The sequence below is a fragment of the Ranitomeya imitator genome, chromosome 1, assembly GCF_032444005.1.
Source record: "Ranitomeya imitator isolate aRanImi1 chromosome 1, aRanImi1.pri, whole genome shotgun sequence".
NCBI lineage: Eukaryota > Metazoa > Chordata > Amphibia > Anura > Dendrobatidae > Ranitomeya > Ranitomeya imitator.
The window spans coordinates 190,197,025-190,222,380 of NC_091282.1; positions in this window are offsets into that span (position 1 = coordinate 190,197,025).

The window sequence follows — 25,356 nt, forward strand, 5'->3', positions numbered from 1 at the left end:
CACAAAACTCACCATTCCACATGCAACCAAACAAGTGAAAACTGTCAGGGTACAATGGAAGCAAACGGAAAGCCATGTCGATGTCTTTATGAAATGACACATATGATACAGAAAACAGTTCCAGATCAATGCCATCATTAACCAATGTACCAGCTGGATAAGACAAATCATGAATAAGCCTAAACTTATTAGGTTGACATTTTTGGAACTACACCTAACGGAGACACCCTCAAATTTAGCCATGGGGGTCTAGAAATGGACCTGCCAATACCCAAATGTCACTTCTTTGGCTGGTTTTTCACTCACTACCTCTTGATAGTCCTTTGCTGATTTCAAATTGTTTGGCATGAAAACTGGAGCTAGGTATCTAAAGCAATCTAAAAACACAGATCGAATAAGAAGCGCCGCCTCAAAATTCATATCCCTACTTAAAAAGGAAAGTATTGCCGCGACCTTCATCAGAGTTCTCCTATTTTACAGAACCCTTATGTGACTTTCCTTTAGCCTGCTAAACACTTTGACAGGCTGTGATTCCCCCACAACTGAAACACTCGTATTTGAACTTACAAGAAGCCCCAAATTTACAGTGGTATGAAAATGTGCTTGCCCCCGTCCTGATTTCCTATTCTTTTACATATTTGTCCTGACCTTAATCCAATTGAGATGCTGTGCCATGACATTAAAAAGGCGGTTCATACTTGGAAACCCTCCAATATGGCTGAATTACAATAATTTTGCAAAGATGAGTGGGTGAAAATTCCTCCAGAGCATTGTAAAAGACTCGCCAGTTATCGCAAATGTTTGATTGCAGTTACTGCTGCTAATGATGGGCCAACCAGTTATTAGGTTTAGGCAGAAATCACTTTTTCACACAGGGCCCTGTAGGTTTGGATTTATTTTTCCCTTAATAATAAGGTAATCTGAAACATTTAAGTGTGATCAGCAGTAGCGCTGTCCGCTGACATTTTTTCATCAGTTGACATTCATGGAGACAACTCACCATCTTCTCCAATGGAAAAGGGGGTCCTAGCACTGAAGACAAGTCCCAAGGGAAACTGCAGAACAGACCAACCAACATAGTTTACTGTCAACCTCACCAGTCCGTGCGCTGTGGTCCTCTTCCTCGATCCTGCAGGCCCTGACTGGACTCGCTGTGACCTTGAACACTGTGCCCTCACAAGAAGCGTCTGCTTACCTTAACCCCCCTTGCCAACTGAAGGAGGATCTCTCTTCTCCTCCATGAACCTGGGTTCATCCCCTGGGTGGCATATCACCAAGGCCCATCACAGAACAGGTCCATAATCCAGAAGGCCACGGACCAAAACTAGGCCGCAACTTGTCCATGTCCACTTCCGGAAGGCCACAGAATCAGTGAGGATTTCCCCTGGAGACCAGAGAAGCATGATGCGCATTTCACTCACCCTGCTCCAGAGGGTTCCTGAAGTTGCTCCTAGATCACCACTGGACTATTTATTCTCCCTCCAGAGAATAGCACTCCAGAGGCCGTGACGGACGAGCGTGTCATGGGTGGGTGGAAGTCACCATCATCGCTCCTGGAGGAGCTGTGCAAGCCGCATGCAGCTGCTCCTGCACAAACTCAGGACCATGAACTTCAGAATCTGCTCTCATAATCAGCCATGTCAGCCATGGTTTCTGTTGCTCCATCTGCTGCTGCTGTTGGATGACATTTCCTGCTGGATCCAAGAGGAGATACCTGGTAACCAGTCACCTTATAGAAGCCTCTACAACTCAACTCCCCTATCCACCTAACCAATCAAATCCATGTCATGTCCACCACTAAACAATGTATTTAACCCTGACACTTTCTTAACCCATTTTATTCTTTCACTCCCACCCTCTGGCTTGTCATGTTGCCTGCATGCCCCATACTAGGGCTCTGTGGCTGCTCTTTACTGGAAGTGTATGCCTTTTCTAATGTGTGATATAATAATTGTAAAAGCAATACAACATAAAATATGATTAGCAAACATATTACTCTCAGATATGAGCTATAAGATCCCATAGCTGGATGAATTCCAGAAACCAAACCGCAATGCAAAGGTCCTTCCTTTATTGAGCATTCTGCAGATTTCTTTGTAAATGATGGACCTGCCAATAATGAAGTATGTGCTGTGATGCATACTTTCTGCTGACAGAGTAGTGAAGTATTAAGATATATTATTGAAAAGATTTATGACACAATAGAAAAATGATGAGCGTTAAGTCAGGTATTCACTTCCTTTACGTGATAAACTACAAAATTCCAAGAAACATTATATGATTTTGAAAATATTTATTCATTTTCACTGTTATATATTAAATGTTTTGGTAGTCAAAAAATACATCTCTTCTCATTTTATTCTGTATCATTTACATGTTTTGTTCCTAGAAGAAAATTAATAAATATTTGGGGCATAGTATATATAAAAAAAAGACTGTGAAACTATATTTAAAACACATTTAATGCAATAAATAAAAAAGTGAATAAAAATAAAAAAAATGGAAAAACAGACTTTTTGAACTGATGTTGCACTGCATAATATGCCTCATTAATAGTATATTTTAGATACAAAATCAGTAATTCTCAGAGGTAATATGTGCTAAACTGTGTTAGTAATTGACAGAAAATTTATAGCAAAAGAAGTAGACAGTCAATTGTACATTGCAGTCTAACTAATAGCAGAGGCTATGGTATTACGGGGCATTTCCCATCTTGGAATGCTATAGTTTACAGCTGGAATAAACCATACTGTCAAGGTTTTGTTGTATAATTTTCTGAATCCTTAATCATACCAAGCACAATGGAACAGGTGACATTTTTTCAGTAATTCACAACAATAGTGCTCGCAACCATGTACAGGTAAGGCTAAAGGTATACTTATAAATCTGAGCCATACATTTACTGCATACACTTAGTAAACCATCTAAAATATACTTTTATCCTTCAAACATATACATAGTGCTCCCATTGCCATGCAAAGGCTAAAAGAATGGTGTTTGACTTCCATTTGGGTGCTATGTGTCAGCAAAACTTTCTTTCAAATATGCGGGACAATACTGTAGACTAAAATATTCTGACACAGAGTTTTAATTGTACTTTTTGAAGCTAAAAAACGTAACAGTAATAGTGTATTTTCCTTTATATTGGTAAAGTGCTGTTTTCTGCTTTTCACAAGTGGCACTTGGTGGTCTACTGTATGTTAGGTGGCATAGTGTCTCAGAGAATGGATGCTGAAACAATGTTGTAGCGCAGGCTAGTGTTGCTGAGCAACCTATTAGTGAACTGCATAATCTATGTTTAAACAATAATCAAGATGTTTTAGGAGCATACATGCATGTTGATATAAATGGTGATATTTTCACCATGCTTTAGTTGGGTGTATATATGATGTAACCCCAATGATGTGGAAGATCTTGCTACAGGGACCACGATTGAACTATGGCAAAGATACTGGTAGGCTGCTAATAGCATGAGGAAAGAGGCAGTCAAGCACTTTTTGCATTCCTGGACTATGATCATTTGCTAGTAAGTAGCCCTGCAGTGACAGAATCACTGCATAGTAAATCGACTGGTCAGTAACTGAGCTGGGTTTGGGACTGGAAAAGCAGACACAAAGTATTAAGCCAAAGTCTAAGTAAGAGATTGCCAAAGGTCAGGACCAGAAAAAACATTAGAAATTAGAGAAGAGCAGATTGCTTTTTGCAACTCCAGTCCACAATCCAGGTCATTGCTCTCTGGTTGTAGACAGGACCTCTCCAACATCGCAGACTGGGTTTATGATTATCCAAGTTGATAACACATCACCTGTGCGCCTCACAGATGACAATATACCAGGTTGGCAAATCAAACGTCGTGTTGGGGAACCCAGACGTTCAGGAAAGTCCTACGGCTTCTCTTCATGGTCAGAAAGCACGGACCTGGACTGTAGGCTGGGGCTGTGTAAAGCGATCGTCTCATCTCTTCTACAAATGCAGACTAAACAGACCAAGATCAGAAAACTAGATCAGGAGTCATACAATGCATAGTGGTAAATAAATATTAGCCAAATAAATAAATCTGCCATCTGACATACTATCACGTCGAGGTGACCTGGGACTTAATTCCCAGGGACTGGATAGTACTTCATGTGCAATCAGCCACACTCAAGGGGGGAGCGCGGTTGATCGCGGCCGGGTGTCAGCTGATTATTACAGCTGACATCCGGCACTATGTGCCAGGGGCAGTCACGGATCGCTCTCTGCACATTAACCCCTGGAACACTGCGATCAAACATGATCGCAACGTTCCAGCGGCATAGGAAAGCATCGTGCTGGGAAGAGGCTCCCTGCGTACTTCCCTGAGACCTCAGGACAACGCTATGTGATCGCGTTGCTCCGAGCGTCTCCACCATCCTCCTCCCTGCAGGCCCCGGATCCAAGATGGCCATGGGGGGCCTTCCGGGTCCTGCAGGGAGGTGGTTTGCAAACCTCCTGCACTGCCTGTCAGATCGCTAATCTGACACAGTGCTTTGCAAAGTGTCAGAGCAGCGAGCTGACACTATGCAATGATTTTACACCCTGGGACAAAGTAAAAATGTTAAAAAATTTCTAAATAAAGAAAAAAAATATATATATTGTTCCAACAAATACATTTCTCTATGTAAATTAAAAAAACAATAAAAGTACACAACGACCCGACCTATAAAACTGTCCCAATAGTTAACCCCTTCAGTGAACACTGTAAAAACAAAACAAAAACGAGGCAAACAACAATGCTTTATCATCATCATACCGCCAAAGAAAAAGTGGAATATCACATTATCAAAAAGACAGATATAAATAATCATGGTGCCACTGAAAACGTCATCTTTTGCCATACTGCGTCATCAGCAAAAAAAAGAAAAGTTATAGCCCTCAGAATAAAGCGATGCAAAATTAATTATTTTTTCTATAAAATAGTTTTTATTGCATAAAAGCACCAAATATAAAAAAGATATGAATGAGGTATCGCTGTAATCATACTGACCTGAAGAATAAAACTGCTTTGTCAATTTTACCAAACACAGAACAGTATAAACGCCCCCCCAAAAGAAATTCATGAATTGCTGGTGTTTGTTCATTCTGCCTCACAAAAATCGGAATAAAAAGCGATCAAAAAATGTCATGTGTCCGAAAATGGTTCCAATAAAAATGTCAACTCATCCCGCAAAACACAAGACCTCACATGACTCTGTGGACCAAAATATGGAAAGATTGTAGCTCTCAAAATATGGAAACGCAAAACAATTTTTTGCAATAAAAAGCGTCTTTTAGTGTGTGACAGCTACCAAACATAAAAACCTGCTATAAATAGTAAATCAAACCCCCTTTTATCACCGCCATACTTAGGGAAAAATAATAAAATAAAAAATGTATTTATTTCTATTTTCCCATTAGGGTTAGGGGAGGGCTAAAGTTAGGGTTAGGGCTACAGTTAGGGTTAGCTCTAAAGTTAGGGTTAGGGTTGGGGCTAAAGTTCGGGCTAGGGTTGGGGGCCAAAGTTAGGGTTAGGATTGGGGCTAAAGTTAGGGTTAGGGTTTGGATTACATTTACGGTTGAATTAGGATTAGGGGTGTGTCAGGGTTAGGGGTATGGTTAGAGTTATGGTTGGGATTAGGGTTAGGGGTGTGTTGGGGTTAGGGGTGTGTTGGGGTTAAGGGTGTTGTTAGGGTTGGGATTAGGATTAGGGGCATGTTCGGGTTACGGGTCTGGTTAGGATTATGGTTAGGGTTGGGATTAGGGTTAGGGGTGTGTTGGGGTTAGGGTTGAAGATAGAATTGGGGGGCTTTCCAAATCAGGGGCTTTCCAAATGCGACATGGCATCCGATCTCAATTCCAGACAATTCTGCGTTGAAAAAGTAAAACAGTGCTCCTTCCCTTCCGAGCTCTCCCATACACCCAAACAGGGGTTTACCCCAACAAATGGGGTATCAGCATACTCAGGACAAACTGGACAACAACTTTAGGGGTCCAATGTCTCTTGCTACCCCCTTGGTAAAATAAAAATTTGGGGGCTAAAATATAATTTTTGTGGGAAAAAAAAGATGCTTTATTTTCACGGCTCTGCGTTATAAACTGTAGTGAAACACTTGGGAGTTGAAAGTTCTCACAACACATCTAGTTAAGTTCCTTTGGGAGTCTAGTTTCCAATATGGGGTCACTTTTGGGGGGTTTATGCTCTTTAAGTACATCAGGGGTTCTGCAAACGCAATGTGACGCCCGCAGACCATTCCATCTAAGTCTGCATTCCAAACGGATCTCCTTCCCTTTCGAGCTCTGCCATGAGCCCAAACTGTGATTTCCCCCCACATATGGGGTATAAGTGCACTCAGGACAAGTTACCCTTGGGAAAATACAAAACTGGGGGCTAAAATATAAATTTTATGGAAAAAAATATTTTTTATTTTCATGGCTCTGCGTTATAAACTGTAGTGAAACACTTGGGGGTTAAAAGTTCTCACAACACATCTAGATAAGTTCCTTGGGGGGTCTAGTTTCCAATATGGGGTCACTTGTTGGGGGTTTCTACTGTTTAGGTACATCAGGGGCTCTGCAAACGCAACGTGACGCCAGCAGACCATTCCATCTAAGTCTGCATTCCAAATGGAGCTCCTTTCCTTTCAAGCTCTGCCATGCGCCCAAACAGTGGTTCCCCCCACATATGGGGTATCATCATACTCAGGACAAATTGGACAACAACTTTTGGGGTCCAATATCTCCTGTTACCCTTGGGAAAATGCAAAACTGGGGGCTAAAAAATATTTTTTGTGAAAAAATTTATTTTTTATTTTCACGGCTCTGCGTTATAAATTGTAGTGAAACACTTGGGGGTTCAAAGTTCTCACAACACATCTAGATAAGTTCCTTGGGGGTCTAGTTTCCAATATGGGGTCATTTGTGGGGGATTTCTATTGTTTACTTACATCAGGGGCTCTGCAAACGCAACATGACGCCTGTAGACCATTCCATCTAAGTCTGCTTTCCAAACTGCGCTCCTTCCCTTCCGAGCTCTGCCATGCACTCAAACGGTGGTTCCCCCCCAACATCAAGGGTATCAACGTACTCAGGACAAATTGGACAACAACTTTTGGGGTCCAATATCTCCTGTTACCCTTGGGAAAATGCAAAACTGGGGGCTAAAATCATTTTTGTGGAATAAAATATAAAATATATTTTTTTATTTTTACAGCTCTGCGTTATAAACTGTAGTGAAACACTTAAGGGGTTCAAAGTTCTCACATCACATCTAGATAAGTTCCTTAGGGGGCCTACTTTCCAAAATCGTGTCACTTGTGGGGGGTTTCCACTGTTTAGGCACATCAGGGGCTCTCCAAACACGACATGGCGTCCTATCTCAATTCCAGTCAATTTTGCATTGAAAATTCAAAAGGTCCTCCTTCCCTTCCGAGCTTTGCCATGCGCCCAAAGTGGTTTACCCTCACATATGGGGTATCAGCATACTCAGGACAAATTGCACAACAACTTTTGAGGTCCAATTTATCCTGTTACCATTGGGAAAATACAAAACTGGGGGCTAAAAATTATTTTTATGGAAAAAAAATATTTTTTATTTTCACTGCTCTGCATTATAAACTGTAGTGAAACACTTGGGTGTTCACAGTTCTCACATCACATCTAGATAATTTCCTTAGGGGGTGTACTTTCCAAAATGGTGTCACTTGTGGGGAATGTCTACTGTTTTGGCACATCAGGGGCTCTCCAATCGCGATATGGCGTCCTATCTCAATTCCAGCCAATTTTGCATTGGAAAGTCAAACGGTGCTCCTTCCTTTCCGAGCTCTGCAATGCGCCCAAACAGTGGCTCCCCCCAAATATGGGGTATCGAGGTACTCAGGACAAATTGTACAACAACTTTTGGGGTCCAATTTCTCCTGTTACCCTTGGTAAAATAAAACAAATTGGATCTGAAGTAAATTTTTTGTGAAAAAAAGTTAAATGTTCATCTTTTTAAAAAGCATTCCAAAAATTGCTGTGAAACACCTGAAGGATCAAAAAACTTCTTGAATGTGATTTTGAGCACCTTGAGGGGTACAGTTTTTAGAATGGTGTCACACTTGGGTATTTTCTACCATATAGACCCCTCAAAGTGACTTCAAATGTGATGTGGTCCCTAAAAAATATGGTGTTGTAAAAATGAGAAATTGCTGGTAAGTTTTTAACCCTTATAACTCCCTCACAAAAAAAATTTTTGTTCCAAAATTGTGCTGATGTAAAGTAGACATGTGGGAAATGTTACTTATTAAAGGGAACCTGTCACCCCTCCCCCCAGGCGTTTGTAACTAAAAGAGCCACCTTGTGCAGCACTAATGCTGCATTTGAACAGGGTGGCTCTTTTAGTTATGCTCCCTGCACACGCTGAAATAAACACTTACAAAATGTGCCCCCTCATACCGTGAAATCGCCAGGGAGAATGGACTTTCCTTCCTAATCAGATGCAGCACAGCCGTCATTCATACCCCCTTGGCGCCGGGCGCCGCCTCCTCAGGGTTGTTTGAATCTGTCCCGGAGCCTGCGCTGTTATGTGATCCCTTGGGCATGCGCAGTTAGCGCTGCCCGTCTTCTGACATCATTTGATGTCAGGCTAACTGTGCCTGTGCGGCCGCACTGCCCGAGATCCCACCCCGCAGTGTCTTCTGATTTATTCACACTACGGGGCTGGGATTCATGGGCATGCGCAGTGCATATCTTCGCCTCTCTGTATAATTTAACACCCTTTAAGGCAAATACAGGTAAATAGGGAGATAGCGATATCACATAAAAGCACACATAATGATAGTAATGCACACTGGCTATTATGGCTTGTCATCAATACTGTAATTGTACACAGTTTAGCTCTGTATTGATTTGTAGTATTCACACAAGTGAGTCTTATTATTTTCACTTAACAAACTAGTATTTTATATCTGATTTTTGTATGTCCATTTTTATCATGTTATGCCTTTAATTATTTTGTTATCGAATAAAGAATATATAAGCTGCCAATGGTGGGACTGGGTTATACGGAGCTCATGAATATGGAGGACTACCTGGCAGCAGGTTTACTAGTCCTCTAACAATAATCCACAGCTGGTAAACAGGGATTTTATCAAAACTACACTAAGCAGCCTAGTAAGTGATACATCAGTGAAGTCAGGGTCTATGTCTCTACATTATGCTGCACTCAGATTAGTTGGAAAAACCGGGAGATAGATTCCCTTTAAAACATACTACATGCTACATTAAGAACAATTAACAGTATATTGCATAAAGAAAAAAGTGTGTTCCTCTTTTTGTGCTTGACTATTTTAATGACATTGATTTATGTTTTATTTTCACTCTGGTTTAGGCGAATGTTTAAATTACATTGGAGCCACTTATCTACCGTATAAACTCAAGTATAAGCCGAGATTTTCAGCTCAAAAAAATGGCCCCATCTCGGCTTATACTCGAGTCATACCCAGTCATAATACTCACCTGCTCCTGGCGTGGTCCCTGCACGTCCCTGGTTCTCCCGGCGCATCAGCTTCTTCCTGTACTGAGCGGTCACATGGTACCGCTCATTACAGTAATTAATATGTGGCTCTACCTCCCATAGGGGTGGAGCTGCATATTCATTACTGTAATGAGCGGTACCATGTGATCGTTCAACACAGGAAGAAGGAAGAAGCTGCGGTGCCGGGGAACCAGAGACTGCACCGTGCCAGGAGCAGGTGAGTATAATGGGGAGGGGGAGCACTGCGCGATATTCACCTCTCCTCGTTCCGGGCGCCGCTCCGTCTTCAGCGTCTTCTGCAGTGACGCTCAGGTAAGAGGGCGCGGTGACATTGTTAGGGTGCGCCCCCTGCCTGAACGTCAGTGCAGAAGACGCTGAAGACAGAGCGGCGGCTGGAAAGAGGAAAGGTGAATATTTAAAGTGCCGGTGGCCTGAGCGACGAAAGGTGAGTATATGATTTATTTTTTTTTAATGCAGCAACAGAAAATGGGGCAAGTGTCTGGATTATATGGGGCAAATTTTCTTTATGGAGCATCTTATGGGGCCATAATTAACGTTTGTGCAGCACTATATGGGGCAAATATCTTTATGGAGCATCTTATGGGGCCATAACCAACATTTGTGCAGCACTATATGGGGCAACTATCTTTATGGAGCATCTTATGGGGCGATAACGTTTGTGCAGCACTATATGGGGTAAATATCTCTATGGAGCATCTTATGGGGCCATAATCAACATTTGTGCAGCATTATATTGGGCAAATGTGTCTCTGGAGCATCTTATGGGGCCATTATTAACCTTTATGCAGGATTATATGGGGCATATTTTAATATGGAGCATCTTATGGGGCCCATCATAAACTTTATGGAGCATTATATGGGCGTATTTTGTATGGAGCATCTTATGGGGCCCATCATGAACTGTATGGAGCTTTATATGGGGCTCCTGATTCAATATGGATATTCAAAAACACCTAACCTACTGATGTCTCAATTAATTTTACTTTTATTGGTATCTATTTTTATTTTTGAAATTCACCGGTAGCTGCTGCATTTCCCACCATAGGCTTATACTCGAGTCATTAAGTTTTCCCAGTTTTTTGTGTCAAAATTAGGGGGGTCGGCTTATACTCGGGTCGGCTTGTACTCGAGTACATACGGTAAGTATCTAGATAATACTAAATATCCATTGACATTTTGGTCAAATACCGCTGCAAATTGTAGTTCCATTCTTTTTCTTTGCTTGTTTGTCACAGTTTAATGAATCACAGCAATTTTCCCATTAAGGAATCAAAGTTTGATTGAAACAAAGATAAAATAAATGGCAGAGAATTTCCAGCAAGTAAGTGACAGACTAAGGCGAAACAGTAGATTACAGTTTGCTGCCTGGAAGCGCAGACTCCGCACATTAAGAAAATTGTCGTTAGGGGTAATCTGAATCAGTAATGCCCTGGAAGGATGAATAACAAGCATTAAACATTATATTACACAGAGAGCATACACTGTAGGTTTATTATCGGCATGTAGGGTCTTAGATTTTCCATGGCCATTAAGCAAAAGATGCATTATAAATATCCTACAAAATATTAAATATTTAAAATCATTAAATAAATTATTCTTAAGATTCTTAACATACAGTTGAAAGCTAGAAGCTTACATACACTATATAAAAAGACACATATGCATGTTTTTCTCAATATCTGACATGAAATCAGAATAAACCTTTCCCGTTTTAGGTCAATTAAGATTACCATAATTATTAATATTTGCCAAATGCCAGAATAATGAGAGAGAAAGTTTTAAGGTATTTTTATTACTTACTGCAAAGTCAAAAGTTTACATACACTAGGATTACTATACTTTTAATCAATTCTGGACTGCCTATATGATGATGTCATGTGTTTGGAAGCTTTTAATACCGTAGGTTTTTTTGGCAACATCTGTGTTAATTATAGACACATCTGCTTCATTGTGTAGCATCATAAGAAAGTCTAAAGAAATCAGTCAAAATAAAAGGAAGAGAATTGTGGATGTGCATAAGTCTGACTCATCCTTGGGTACAATTTTAAGATACCCGAAGGTGCCTTATTCATCAACAATTTCACGCAAGTACAAACAAGATAGGAATGTCCAGCCATCAAGCTGCTTAGGAAGGAGACAGGTTCTGTGTTCCAGAGATGAACATGCTTTGGTCCGACATGTGTATATCAACCCAAGGGTAAAAGCAAAAGACCTTGTGAAGATGATGGAAAAAGCTGGTAAGATTGTGTCAATATCCACAGTGAAACGAGTACTGTATCAACATGGGCTGAAAGGCCACTCTGCCAGGAAGAAGCCATTACTCCAAAAGAAACATTAAAAGTTAGACTAATGTTTGCAAATGCACACATGAACAAGGACCTTAATTTTTGGAGACGTGTCATATGTAGAGTTGAGCGACTTTTACTTTTTTCGGATCGAGTCGGGTTTCGCTAAACCCGACTTTGTCAAAGGTCGGGTCGAGTGAAATCGGCCGATTATTGCGAAAAGTCGGGGGCTGACTGAAACACAAAACCCAATGCAAGTCAATGGGGAATCAAAGTTGGCAGTGAGTGGAGGACAGGAAAACACCTACAGAGCCCATTTTAATGCCAAAAACATCAATTCTTATTACGTAAGCTTGTCAATCTTAATTTACCTTATAATAATAGTTAGGCATTGAAAACGGGGTAATTTGGCTAAAGTTGTGGGGGGTAGGGCTGGCTCAAGATTTTTGTGGGCCCAGGAAACGCGGAATACGTCACGGCGGTGAAGCAGGGAGATGTAAGTATTTTAACTTTGCAAGTGCTATGATCCTGAGCAAGCAGGGGGGCCCACTCGTTGGCACTGGCACAGTGGTGGTGCCTCCCACTGGCAGAGACACTTTTGCGTACTATGAGAGGCCCTGTGCCAGTGACATCGCCAACGAGTATGCCCCCCCACCTGATGAAGGAACCTGCACTTTCATCTGCACCTTCCTCTTTGTCCCCGTGTAAGGTGGTATAGTATGCGGGAAGGGGAACCTGGCTTTCAGAAGGGTCAGATTCTGGCTGTGTAGAGTGCAAGGGGAATGTAGTGGTCTGGGTCAATGTACCAGCAGGCTCATCTAGCAGTGGCTGGGCAATGGGCAGGATGAAGAGGAAACACAGATATAGGCCCAAATAATAATGTAGGCTAAATGCAGTTCAAAATTGGTACCAGGACTAAACAGGCGGAATTGCTTTGTTCAGTGGAGGAAAACTGTAAAAAGTGACAGACACAGTTAGTAGGCCCAAATAATAAAGTGGGCTAAATGTCTGCCAAAAAATTGTTCATAAATAAACAGGTGGCATAGTTAGGTACAGGGGTGGGCTCCTCTGTTGAGTAGCAGACAGTGGTAGTAGGCGCAAAGTATTAACTGGTCTAAATGGAGGCCAGGACCCTTGTATATTTTAACTATCATCTATCATTCCAACAAATTTGTATTGGCAGTGCCATTGAAGGATTTAACAGCACAGACTACACAGTGGTGGAGCAGGGAGAGGTAAGTATTGCAAGTGGTAGAGCACTGTTCGAGCTGGGGGGGAACACTCTCTCGTGGGCAGCGGTACTGGCACAGGGCCCCTCATATTACGACGGTGTGTCTGACGTTGGTTGTGCACCACCACCGTCAGAGACACTTCATTGTACTATGAGGGACCCTCTGCCAGTGCCGTCGCCCAAGAGTGGGCCCACCCACCTGTCCAGGCAAACGGCACTCGCTCACTGGCTCAACACCTCCAGCCTTAGGTGCTATTGTGCTTTTGCTACTACCACCAGATCCACCACTACCATCAGTACCAGCTGGCAACCACTGCCCACGGGCTCTTCCACCAGACTTCCTCATTTTTTGGAAAATCTAACCAAAATAACAACCGTCATATGGTACTGTAAAACAAGGTAGAAGTGTATATAAACTTGTTGAGAATATAAATCTCCCTTTTTTGGGGGAAGACTGAACCAAAACTCAGGCCCTGTGCATAAAACAATGCGATCTAAGTGGCAGAAAGTGACTGGCTGATATACGAAAAACTGACAGGACTGAAGTATATCCACTTTGTGAGAATTTGAATCTCCCTTTTTTTTGTGAGACTGAACCAAAACTCAGGCCCAGTGTATATAACAACGCAATCTAAGTGGCAGAAAGTGGCTGGCTGACATACGACAAACTAACAGGACTGAAGTATATCCACTTTGTGAGAATTTGAATCTCACTTTTTTGGGGGGAGACTGAACCAAAACTCAGGCCCAGTGCATAAAACAACACAATGTAAGTGGCAGAAAGTGGCTGGAAGATATATGAAAAAATACAAGGACTGTAGTACAAATTCAATCTCCCTACAATGATCTCAGGAAAAGTATGGCAGCAATAAAAAGGACTGCTGCACACAAAAGTGTGGACAAATAAACAAGATAACTGTGCAGAAAGGAGCAACAGGATTTCTGCTTTTAAAAAAGTTGGTTTGCACAGCAGCGTGCAAACAGCAATGCAGCTATCAGGGAGCCTTATAGGGCAGCCTAATAAGCTACAGAGCTGATGCACAAAAATATAGCCTCCACTGTCCCTGCAAAAAAATGGTGGTGTTTGACAGTGGAAATCGCTACAGCACAAGCAGTTTGGGGGTTAAGCTTTCCTCCCGAACTATATCCCTTCTTCTGATGAAGCTGTGGCAACCTCTCCCTATGCTAAGATCGGCAGAAGTAAGATGGCAGTCGGCGTACACGCCCCTTTATAGCCCCTGTGACGCCGCAGAAAGGAAGCCAATCACTGTCAAGCCCTTCTCTAAGATGGTGGGGACTGAGACCTATGTCATCACGCTGCCCACACTCTGCGTCCTCCTTCATTGGCTGAAGAATGGCGCTGAAAGTGTCATATGAAATGCGACATTTGTGCGCAGATTGGCGACCTCATGGCCAATCCCACACTAGGATCAGGTCGGGTTTCATGAAACCCGACTTTGCCGAAAGTCGGCGATTTTTGAATTTGTCCGATCCGTTTCGCTCAACCCTAGTCATATGGTCTGATGAAACTAAAATTGGAAGCATGGAGGAGGAGGTGTGATGGTGTGGGGGTGCTTTGCTGGTGACACTGTTTGGGATTTATTCAAAATTGAAGGCATACTGAACCAGCATGACTATCAAAGCATCTTGCAGCGGCATGCTATTCCATCCGGTTTGCATTTACTTGGACCATCATTTATTTTTCAACAGGACAATGACCCCAAACACACCTCCAGGCTGTGTAAGGGCTATTTGACCAAGAAGGAGAGTGATGGGGTGCTACGCCAGATGACCTGGCCTCCAAGTCACCAAATCTGAACCCAATCGAGATGGTTTGGGGTGAGCTGGACCGCAGAGTGCTAAGCATCTCTGGGAACTCCTTCAAGATTGTTGGAAGACCATTCCTGGTGACTACCTCTTGAAGCTCATCAAGAGAATGCTAAGAGTGTGCAAAGCAGTCATCAAAGCAAAAGGTGGCTACTTTGAAGAACCTAGAATATAAGACATAATTTCAGTTGTTTCACACTTTTTTGTTAAGTATATAATTCCACATGTGTTAATTCATAGTTTTGATGCCTTCAGTGTGAATGTGCAATTTTCATAGTCATGAAAATACAGAAAAATCTTTAAATGAGAAGGTGTGTCCAAACTTTTGGTCTGTACTGTAGTATATACCTGCTGTATGTCATCTCCTCCTCTATATACCTATGTGTCATCTCCTCTTTTATATAGTATATACCTGTATGTCATGTCCTCCTGTATATAGTATATACCTGTATGTCATCTCCTCCTGTATATAGTATATACCTGTGTGTCATCTCCCCTGTATATAGTATATATGTGTGTGTCATCTCCTCCTGTATATAGTATATACCTGTGTGTCATCTCCTCCTGTATATAGTATATACCTGTGTGTCATCTCTCCTGTATATAGTATATATCTGTGTGTCATCTCCTCCTGTATATAGTATATATCTGTGTGTCATCTCCTCCTGTTTTAGACCGCGTTCAGACGTTATTTGGTCAGTATTTTTACCTCAGTATTTGTAAGCTAAATTGGCAGCCTGATAAATCCCCAGCCAACAGGAAGCCCTCCCCCCTGGCAGTATATATTAGCTCACACATACACATAATAGACAGGTCATGTGACTGACAGCTGCCGTATTTCCTATATTGTACATTTGTTGCTCTTGTAGTTTGTCTGCCTATTAATCAGATTTTTATTTTTGAAGGATAATACCAGACTTGGGTGTGTTTTAGGGGGAGTTTCATGTGTCAAGTTGTGTGTGTTGAGTTGCATGTGGCGACATGCATGTAGCGACTTTTGTGAGATGAGTTTTGTGTGGCGACATGCGTGTAGCAACTTTTTGTGTGTGGAGTTGCATGTGACAGGTTAGTGTAGCAAGTTGTGTGCAGCAAGATTTGCGCATGGCGAGTTTTGCGTGTGGCGAGTTTTATGTGTAGTGCGTTTTGAGTATGTGCAAGTTTTGTGTGAGGCAACTTTTGCATGTGTTGCAACTTTTGTGCATGTGGCAATTTTTCCGCATGTGCAATTTTTCCACCTGTGGAGAGTTTTCCATGAGGTGAGTTTTGCACGTGTGGCGAGTTTTGCGTGAGCCTAGTTTTGCATGTGGCGAGTTTTGCGCGTGGCGAATTTTGAGCAGCGACTTTTGTGTTTCGACTTTTATGTGGCGAGGTTGGTGTATGTGTGGTGAAACGTGTGCTGAGGGTGGTATATGTGTTCAAGCACGTGGTAGTGTGTGGCGCATTTTGTGTGTGTGTTCATATCCCCGTGTGTGGTGAGTATCCCATGTCGGGGCCCCACCTTAGCAACTGTACGGTATATACTCTTTGGCGCCATCACTCTCACTCTTTAAGTCCCTCTTGTTCACATCTGGCAGCTGTCAATTTGCCTTCAACACTTTTCCTTTCACTTTTTCCCCATTATGTAGATATGGGCAAAATTGTTTGGTGAATTAGAAAGCGCAGGGTTAAAATTTCACCTCACAATATAGCCTATGACGCTCTCGGGGTCCAGACGTGTGACTGTGCAAAATTTTGTGGCTGTAGCTGCGACGGTGCAGATGCCAATCCCGGACATACATACATACATACACACATACACACACATTCAGCTTTACAAGGGGGCAAAAAAGTATTTAGTCAGTCAGCAATAGTGCAAGTTCCACCACTTAAAAAGATGAGAGGCGTCTGTAATTTACATCATAGGTAGACCTCAACTATGGGAGACAAACTGAGAAAAAAAAATCCAGAAAATCACATTGTCTTTTTTTAACAATTTATTTGCATATTATGGTTGAAAATAAGTATTTGGTCAGAAACAAAATTTCATCTCAATACTTTGTAATATATCCTTTGTTGGCAATGACAGAGGTCAAACGTTTTCTGTAAGTCTTCACAAGGTTGCCACACACTGTTGTTGGTATGTTGGCCCATTCCTCCATGCAGATCTCCTCTAGAGCAGTGATGTTTTTGGCTTTTCGCTTGGCAACACGGACTTTCAACTCCCTCCAAAGGTTTTCAATAGGGTTGAGATCTGGAGACTGGCTAGGCCACTCCAGGACCTTGAAATGCTTCTTACGAAGCCACTCCTTCGTTGCCCTGGCGGTGTGCTTTGGATCATTGTCATGTTGAAAGACCCAGCCACGTTTCATCTTCAATGCCCTTGCTGATGGAAGGAGGTTTGCACCCAAAATCTCACTAAACATGGCCCCATTCATTCTTTCATGTACCTTGATTAGTCGTCCTGGCCCCTTTGCAGAGAAACAGCCCCAAAGCATGATGTTTCCACCACCATGCTTTACAGTAGGTATGGTGTTTGATGGATGCAACTCAGTATTCTTTTTCCTCCAAACACGACAAGTTGTGTTTCTACCAAACAGTTCCAATTTGGTTTCATCAGACCATAGGACATTCTCCCAAAACTCCTCTGGATCATCCAAATGCTCTCTAGCAAACTTCAGACGGGCCCGGACATGTACTGGCTTAAGCAGTGGGACACATCTGGCAATGCAGGATCTGAGTCCATGGTGGCGTAGTGTGTTACTTATGGTAGGCCTTGTTACATTGGTCCCAGCTCTCTGCAGTTCATTCACTAGGTCCCCCCGCGTGGTTCTGGGATTTTTGCTCACCGTTCTTGTGATCATTCTGACCCCACGGGGTGGGATTTTGCGTGGAGCCCCAGATCGAGGGAGATTATCAGTGGTCTTGTATGTCTTCCATTTTCTAATTATTGCTCCCACTGTTGATTTCTTCACTCCAAGCTGGTTGGCTATTGCAGATTCAGTCTTCCCAGCCTGGTGCAGGGCTACAATTTTGTTTCTGGTGTCCTTTGACAGCTCTTTGGTCTTCACCATAGTGGAGTTTGGAGTCAGACTGTTTGAGGGTGTGCACAGGTGTCTTTTTATACTGATAACAAGTTTAAACAGGTGCCATTACTACAGGTAATGAGTGGAGGAAAGAGGAGACTCTTAAAGAAGAAGTTACAGGTCTGTGAGAGCCAGAAATCTTGATTGTTTGTTTCTGACCAAATACTTATTTTCCACCATAATATGCAAAAAAAATGATAAAAAAACAGACAATGTGATTTTCTGGATTTTTTTTTCTGTTTGTCTCCCATAGTTGAGGTCTACCTATGATGTAAATTACAGACGCCTCTCATCTTTTTAAGTGGTGGAACTTGCACTATTGCTGACTGACTAAATACTTTTTTGCCCCACTGTATATATTAGATATGGTATATGCACACACCATTGTTCGTTCTTTTAAGATGGTTGCATAATAGCTTACAAAATTTTTTGAATGTTTCTGCCTTTTGTCCGTTTTTTGTTACTATTTTTATCTTGTAAATTATATTTTAATTAATTTTTGTGGTATGATTTCCAAGTACGTGCACATTGCCTGTGCGATTGTTTGCCATAATATATAATAAAGGCATATTTTATTATACCTATTTTGTGTATAGATTGTTTTATATATTTACTTTATATATTTTTTTAACTCCTACATGGTGGTCTTTTGTTTATTTTATAAGTCCCGAGTGGTTAGCCACTCTCCATTCTTTAGTCATTTCAATTTCCTTTGTCTAATATATATATATTTTTTTTTTTTTATTTTTTTTTAAATCATTATTATTATTAGCTGGGAAATAGCGTTGCTGTTGTAATTTATTCATCTCCTGTCACTGTTGATGGAAACTTGGAGTTTGAGAAGGCGAAAATCATGGATTCTCGTTTAGTTTGTCGGTCGTTTCAGTATCTGGTACATTGGAGGGGGTATGGTCCTGAGGAGAGGATGTGGGTAGCAGCATCTGACGTTCAAGTGGCCAGACTAATCCGGTCTTTTCATGTCACTTGTAGAAGGGGAGATTCTGTCATGGGATTACCGCAACAGAGTGAAGCCAGACCGCAGCGTCTGATGTCTCCTACTCATGCGCTGAGAAGCACTTCTCCTTCGTTTCAATGGGGTTTATTTCTTTTGGAAAAGCAGGGGTTAATAGGCCATGTTGGAAACTCTGAGCTCTCAGCTGAACTCAGTTAGCCACTGCTATCCTTTTTATAATCTGGGTCCTGATTTAGATCCATGTCAGAGCTAGCATTTGCTGCATGGCTTATTAGGAGAGGTGTTCTCATGAGAAGGAGTTTTTTTTAATTCGTTTATTAAACAACAAAAAGGATAAGTATAAGAAATACATATTTTGCGCATGATCAAATCACCATAAACATATTTGTATCATAGTGTATGGAACGGGTCATACAAATCTTAAAGTATCACAAATTGTCTAGGATACCTATACTAAAACCTTAGAAAAAACAAAAGGAACAAAACATAACTATATCCTGCTGCCAAAACCATCCCCATCATGTCGATTGTTTAATATTGAAACTAGGCATGATCCAATGTTCATTACATCTTATTATAGTGGAGTTAGGCTATCTGCCATGAGTCGACACAGTGAGAGGTGATGAATTCCATACATCCCATATTTTGCTAAATTTCCCCAAGCAGCCTCTATTTTGGTATAACGTTCGTTCGTAGGGTATAATAGAATTTACCAAATCAATCCAGGCCCTAAGAGATGGATGAGTATTTCCCATCTAGTAAAGAGCTATTACTTTCCGTGCCAGAAAAAGTGTCTCCCTCAAGAAAATTTGAGTATGATATCCCCATGTCTCTTCCTCCAGTACCCCAAATAAACAAACTAAAGGATTCAAAGGAATGGGAATATGCACAAGGGAAGTCAGTATCGTAGTTATCTCACTCCAAAATGATTGGATAATTGGACAACCCCAAATAATATGAATAAAGTCAGCCTCCATTGCGTGGCATCTTAGACATTCTGAGGAGTTAGACCATCCCATTTTAAATAACCGTATTGGGGTTAGATATACTTGATGTAAGATATACATTTCGATCATTTTATTATTAGCCGAAGGAGACACTCCCATTCAAGAAACATCTCCCAATCCTCTTCTTGAAGATCAGGAATTAGAGATTTCCATTTTTCTATAACTGTCAATACAACCGAATCAGTACCTACAGCTAACATATGTGTGTACAGTGCGGAGATAAGACCACGGGGTCCCTGAGATTTAAGGATCCCTATTAATGGGAAAGATGATATTATTTGACTGGACCTGATCCCGCGTATATGTGATTGTATTGCCAATCTGAGTTGTAAATAGTGAAAAAATTGGGGTCTCGGAATGTTGTATTTAATTTGAAAGTGTTCAAAAGACATTAAAGTGCCTTGTTCATATAAATCATTAACTGAAACAACACCATGTGAAATCCAAAATTGTGTAGATGGGTGATTCAATAGCCCTGGAAAGTACATATTATTAAATAATGGCATTTTGGCTATAATACCATCAAAGTGAGTCACTGTTATAAACTTAGTGCTAAGTGCAGTGGAGATCAGTATCATGGGTCAGAAAAGAGGCCGAGAGACAACAGGTTAAGAGTTCAAGAATATTTATGATGGTATGCAGGTAAACAGCTATGACACAGCAGGTTAGTAGCAGACAGAGCTGGATAAGCAGTAAGCACGTGTACAGACCATGGAAGTCCAGGAACAGATGTACAGTCCAAATCCCTACATTACTCCCTTCTTAAAAGACGTCCTCTGGACGATCTTAAGTCTGGCTTATTGGGGTATCTGCTGTGAAACAGTCTGATCAGATGGGGAGCATGGATGTTCTCCAGAGGTTCCCAGGAATTTTCTTCAACCGAGTATCCCTGCCATTTCACCAGATACTGAAGACGTCTCCTATTAATCCGTGAATCCAAAATTTTCTCCACGACGAATTCCTCTTGCCCGTCAATGAGGACTGGATCAGGAGGAGCAGAGGTGCGTCCGGAAAAAGAATTAGGCACTGCTGGTTTAAGCAAGGAAACATGGAAAACAGGATGAATTTTTAAAGAGTTAGGCAACTTGAGTCGACAGGCTACAGGACTCACAATACCGCTGATCTTATATGGGCCAACATATTTTTGCCCCAGCTTGGAAGTCGGAATTCTGAGTTTTAAGTTTTTTGTTGAGAGCCAGACCATGTCTCCTACCTTGTATGTTGGTGCTGGCTTACGGAATCTGTCTGCTGCCTTCTTGAATCTTTCCTGTGCTGAAACTAAGGTGTTTTTTAGAACGTCCAAATTTTGCTGTAAAGATGCAATGCGGTCAGCAACCGCAGGCACAGACATGTCTATGGGGAGTCGAGGGAGAATACTGGGATGATATCCACTTGTTAGCAAAGAACGGAGATAATTTGGTGGAAGCATTCTGAGAGTTGTTATACGTGAACTCAGCCAACGGCAGTAGACTCACCCAATCATCTTGTTGATGACACACTTAGCAATGCAGATACTGCTCCAAGGTTTGATTGGTTCACTGTGTTTGGCCGTTAGACTGTGGATGAAAGGCAGAAGATAACTTTACTTTGATGTCCAGAGCAGCACAGAAGCTTTGCCAGAACCGTGAGGTGAATTGAACTCCACGATCAGATATTACTTCATCCGGAGCTCCGTGTAAACGAAAAACATTTTGCACAACAAGATCCGCTGTTTGCTTAGCTGTTGGGACACCAGCACAGGGAATAAAATGAGCAGCTTTAGTCAACCGGTCAACTACTACAAGAATCGTGGTTTTTCCCTGTGACAAAGGCAACTCCACAATAAAATCCATTGAAATAGACCCCCAGGGACGAGATGGAACAGGCAGAGGTTGCAACAGTCCTGTAGGTGAAGAACGAGGGACTTTTGACCTGGCACATACCTCACACAATGACACGTACCGAAGAACATCTTTCCAAAAAGTCGGCCACCAGAAAAAAAGGAGACAGAAACTCCTGAGTCTTCTGAACTCCCCTATGACCGGCAAACTTAGAGTCATGCATTAATTTCAACACACTCAGTTTTACTGTTTCTGGGATATACAGACGCTGTACTTGAAACCAAAGTCCATTCTTGAAAGTCAGATTTACCTGAGTGGGTGGTTGACTCAAAAGCGAATCCGCAGCATAAGCCTCCTTAATCTCAGCTAGAAGATCCTGATTATGCAAGACGCTTACAAAGTTTTTCTCAGATAGAATGGTCATTGAAGATGAAGCCAAAGTTGCTTCATCTGAATGAATCCTGGATAGTGCATCAGCCTTCTTATTACGAGAGCCCGGCCTATAGGAAATGACAAAATCAAATTGATTAAGAAAAAGATTCCATTGAGCCTGTCTAGGTTTCAGACATCTTGCCGACCTCAAATTCGAGATTCCGATGATCCGTGAGTATAACAATCTGTTGGGATGCTCCTTGTAACAGATGTCTCCATTCCTTAAATGCGGTTATGATGGCTGACAGTTCCTTGTTGCCAACGTCGTAATTCCTTTCTGCGGGTGACAATTTTTGCGAGAGAAAGGCACACGGATGCAAGAGATCTTTCTCACCTGTTCTTTGCGAGAGTATGGCCCCTACAGCACAGTCTGAGGCAACCACTTCCACTATGAAGGCTTTGTCTGGATCAGGGTGGATAAGAATGGGAGCTGTCGTAAATTTAGATTTCAACGTAGAAAATGCTGTTTGAGCTTGGGGAGACCAGACAAATGGCGTCTTCTTCTGGGTTAACTGAGTGATGGGTGCAACAATCGCTGAAAAATTTTTAATAAAGCGTCTGTAAAAATTGGCGAATCCGATGAATCGCTGTACTTCCTTCACTAACTTGGGAGTCGGCCACTCCTGAATGGCTTGTGTCTTGCGTCCATGCTGAGACCCTGGGGAGAAATAACATATCCCAAGAATTGAATTTCTGTTTTGTGAAACTCACATTTCTCCAGTTTGATGTATAAATGATTCTGCCGTAGACGATCCAAAACCATTTTCACGTGTCGCTGATGGTCCTCGATATTGCTGGAAAAAATCAAAATGTCATCCAAATAAATCACAACAAAAATATTGAGTATATCCCGGAAAACATAATTCGCCAAGTGCTGGAATGTAGCCGGTGCATTACGGAGACCGAAAGACATAACGAGGTACTCGAAATGTCCATAACATGACCGAAAAGCCATTTTCCACTCATCGCCAGGACGAATCCGTATTAGATTGTACGCTCCACGAAGATCCAATTTTGTGAAGATGTTGGGAGTGGGAGTGGATAAGAGTTCCTGATTGTGACTTTGTTGAGCTCCCGGTAGTCAATGCATGGTTGGAGTGAGCCATCTTTTTTTTTGGCAAAGAAGATTGGAGCACCTGCTGGGGAGGAAGATGGTTGTTTAAACCCCTTAGCTAGGTTTTCATCTATGTACTCCTTGAGAGCTTTTAATTCTGGCCCAGACAATGGATAAATACTCCCAAAAGGAATCGCGGCACCAGGCAATAATTCCACGGAGCAGTCATATGGCCGATGTGGCGGTAATTTATCCGCATTTTTTTTGTCACACACATCACTAAAGTCCCGATACTCTACCGGCAATGTCGAGTCGACCATGACTGCTGTCTTCACTGGAGCCAGCTCTCCGGACAACGCCGATTCATTTGGAAACTGTAATTCCTTTGTTGTCCAATTGATACTTGGATTTCGCAGCCGCAACCAGGGCAAACCTAAAATAATAGGAAAATTAGGAGAAGAAATCAACAAAAAGGACATATTTTCAGAATGATTCGCGCCCATACGGATCTTTAATGGGACTGTTTCGAGTTTCACAGGCCCAGATATTAGTGGAGACCCGTCCACGGTCTCCATAAACACTGGAGAGTCTCTTTTTCGTGAGCGTATGCCATGTTTTTCAGCAAAGGAGATGTCCATGAGATTGCTGCAAGCTCCAGAGTCTATCATGGCAGAGCAGGTGATCCAGCAGGAACACACCCAAATTTTGATGGAAACGCAGCAGAGCGAATCCCTCCTTGCCGTGGTAGAACTTACGGAAAGTAAGGCTATGTCCACAGGTGATGATGTTAATGATGAATCATCAGGAAAATCAAAGTTTTCAGTGGATATTTCCTCTCTGTGCGGAAGAGAACACACTGAAGATACATCCGAAAAGTCAAGTCCAGTTACCGCAGCTGCGAATTTGCGATTTTTCCCAGGGCACTGAAATATAGTGACCCGATTTACCGCAGTAAAACATAGATTCTCCTTGAAACGATATTCCTTACGTGCATCGATGGGTTTCCTCCATACTGCGTCAACCTGCATAGGTTCCAGCTCTGTCTGAGATAAAGTCTTAGTCAGCGCCTCCTTTGTGGGGGATGGAAAAGGCATAAAGATATTACGATTAGCATCGGCCCATTTTTCTTGATGACGTTCGGTGAGACGAATATCAATCCGAATACAATGATGTATAAAGTCAGCCAAGTTAGTAGGTGATTCACCTCGAGCTAGTTCATCTTTGATGGAAGCAGATAAACCTCTCCTGAACACTGCATATTTCGCTGAATCGCACCATGTAGTATCCAGCACCCATTTCCGAAACTCCATTGCGTATTCCACAACAGGACGCTTCCCTTGACGTAGTGTCAGTAGTGCGGTTTCAGCTGTGATACTCCGATTAGGGTCATCAAACATTTGACACATTGCTGCAGTAAAGTCTTTCAAGGAATTCAAGCACACATCATTAGTCTCAATCAGAGGATTAGCCCAGGCTAACGCTTTGTTTGTTAGCAACATAATTATAGTCAACACTTTATCCCGATCAGTTGCAAACTGGGCCGCACGTGCAGAGAAATACAGCTGACATTGATTCAAAAACCCCCAAAATTTCTCTCTTTCACCACCAAACCTGAATGGTGGGAGTTTAGGAAAAGCCGGACCAGGAGCTGGGATTGGAGCAGATACCATGGTTGCAGCTGTAGTCTCCACATTTGAAAGTTGAGATGCTAAGGCCTGAATAGACGTATCGGCCACATTCGCATTATGATTAGTTTGCGATTCTAATGTCCCCAGTTTTGTTTTTATAGCCTGAGACAAAAGAGCAAAGTTTTTTCATTCGCACCTCCATAGAATCTGACCCAGAGATCTCCATTTTTTTGGGCTTGAGTATTCTGTTATAAACTTAGTGCTAAGTGCAGTGGAGATCAGTATCATGGGTCAGAAAAGAGGCTGAGAGACAACAGGTTAAGAGTTCAAGAATATTTATGATGGTATGCAGGTAAACAGCTATGACACAGCATGTTAGTAGCAGACAGAGCTGGATAAGCACGTGTACAGACCGTGGAAGTCCAAGTATGTCAGGTCCAGAGACCTGGAGACCAGACCAGGCCTCCTAGCAGGGAGCAGTCCAGCAGCAGAGACGAGTGCAGAG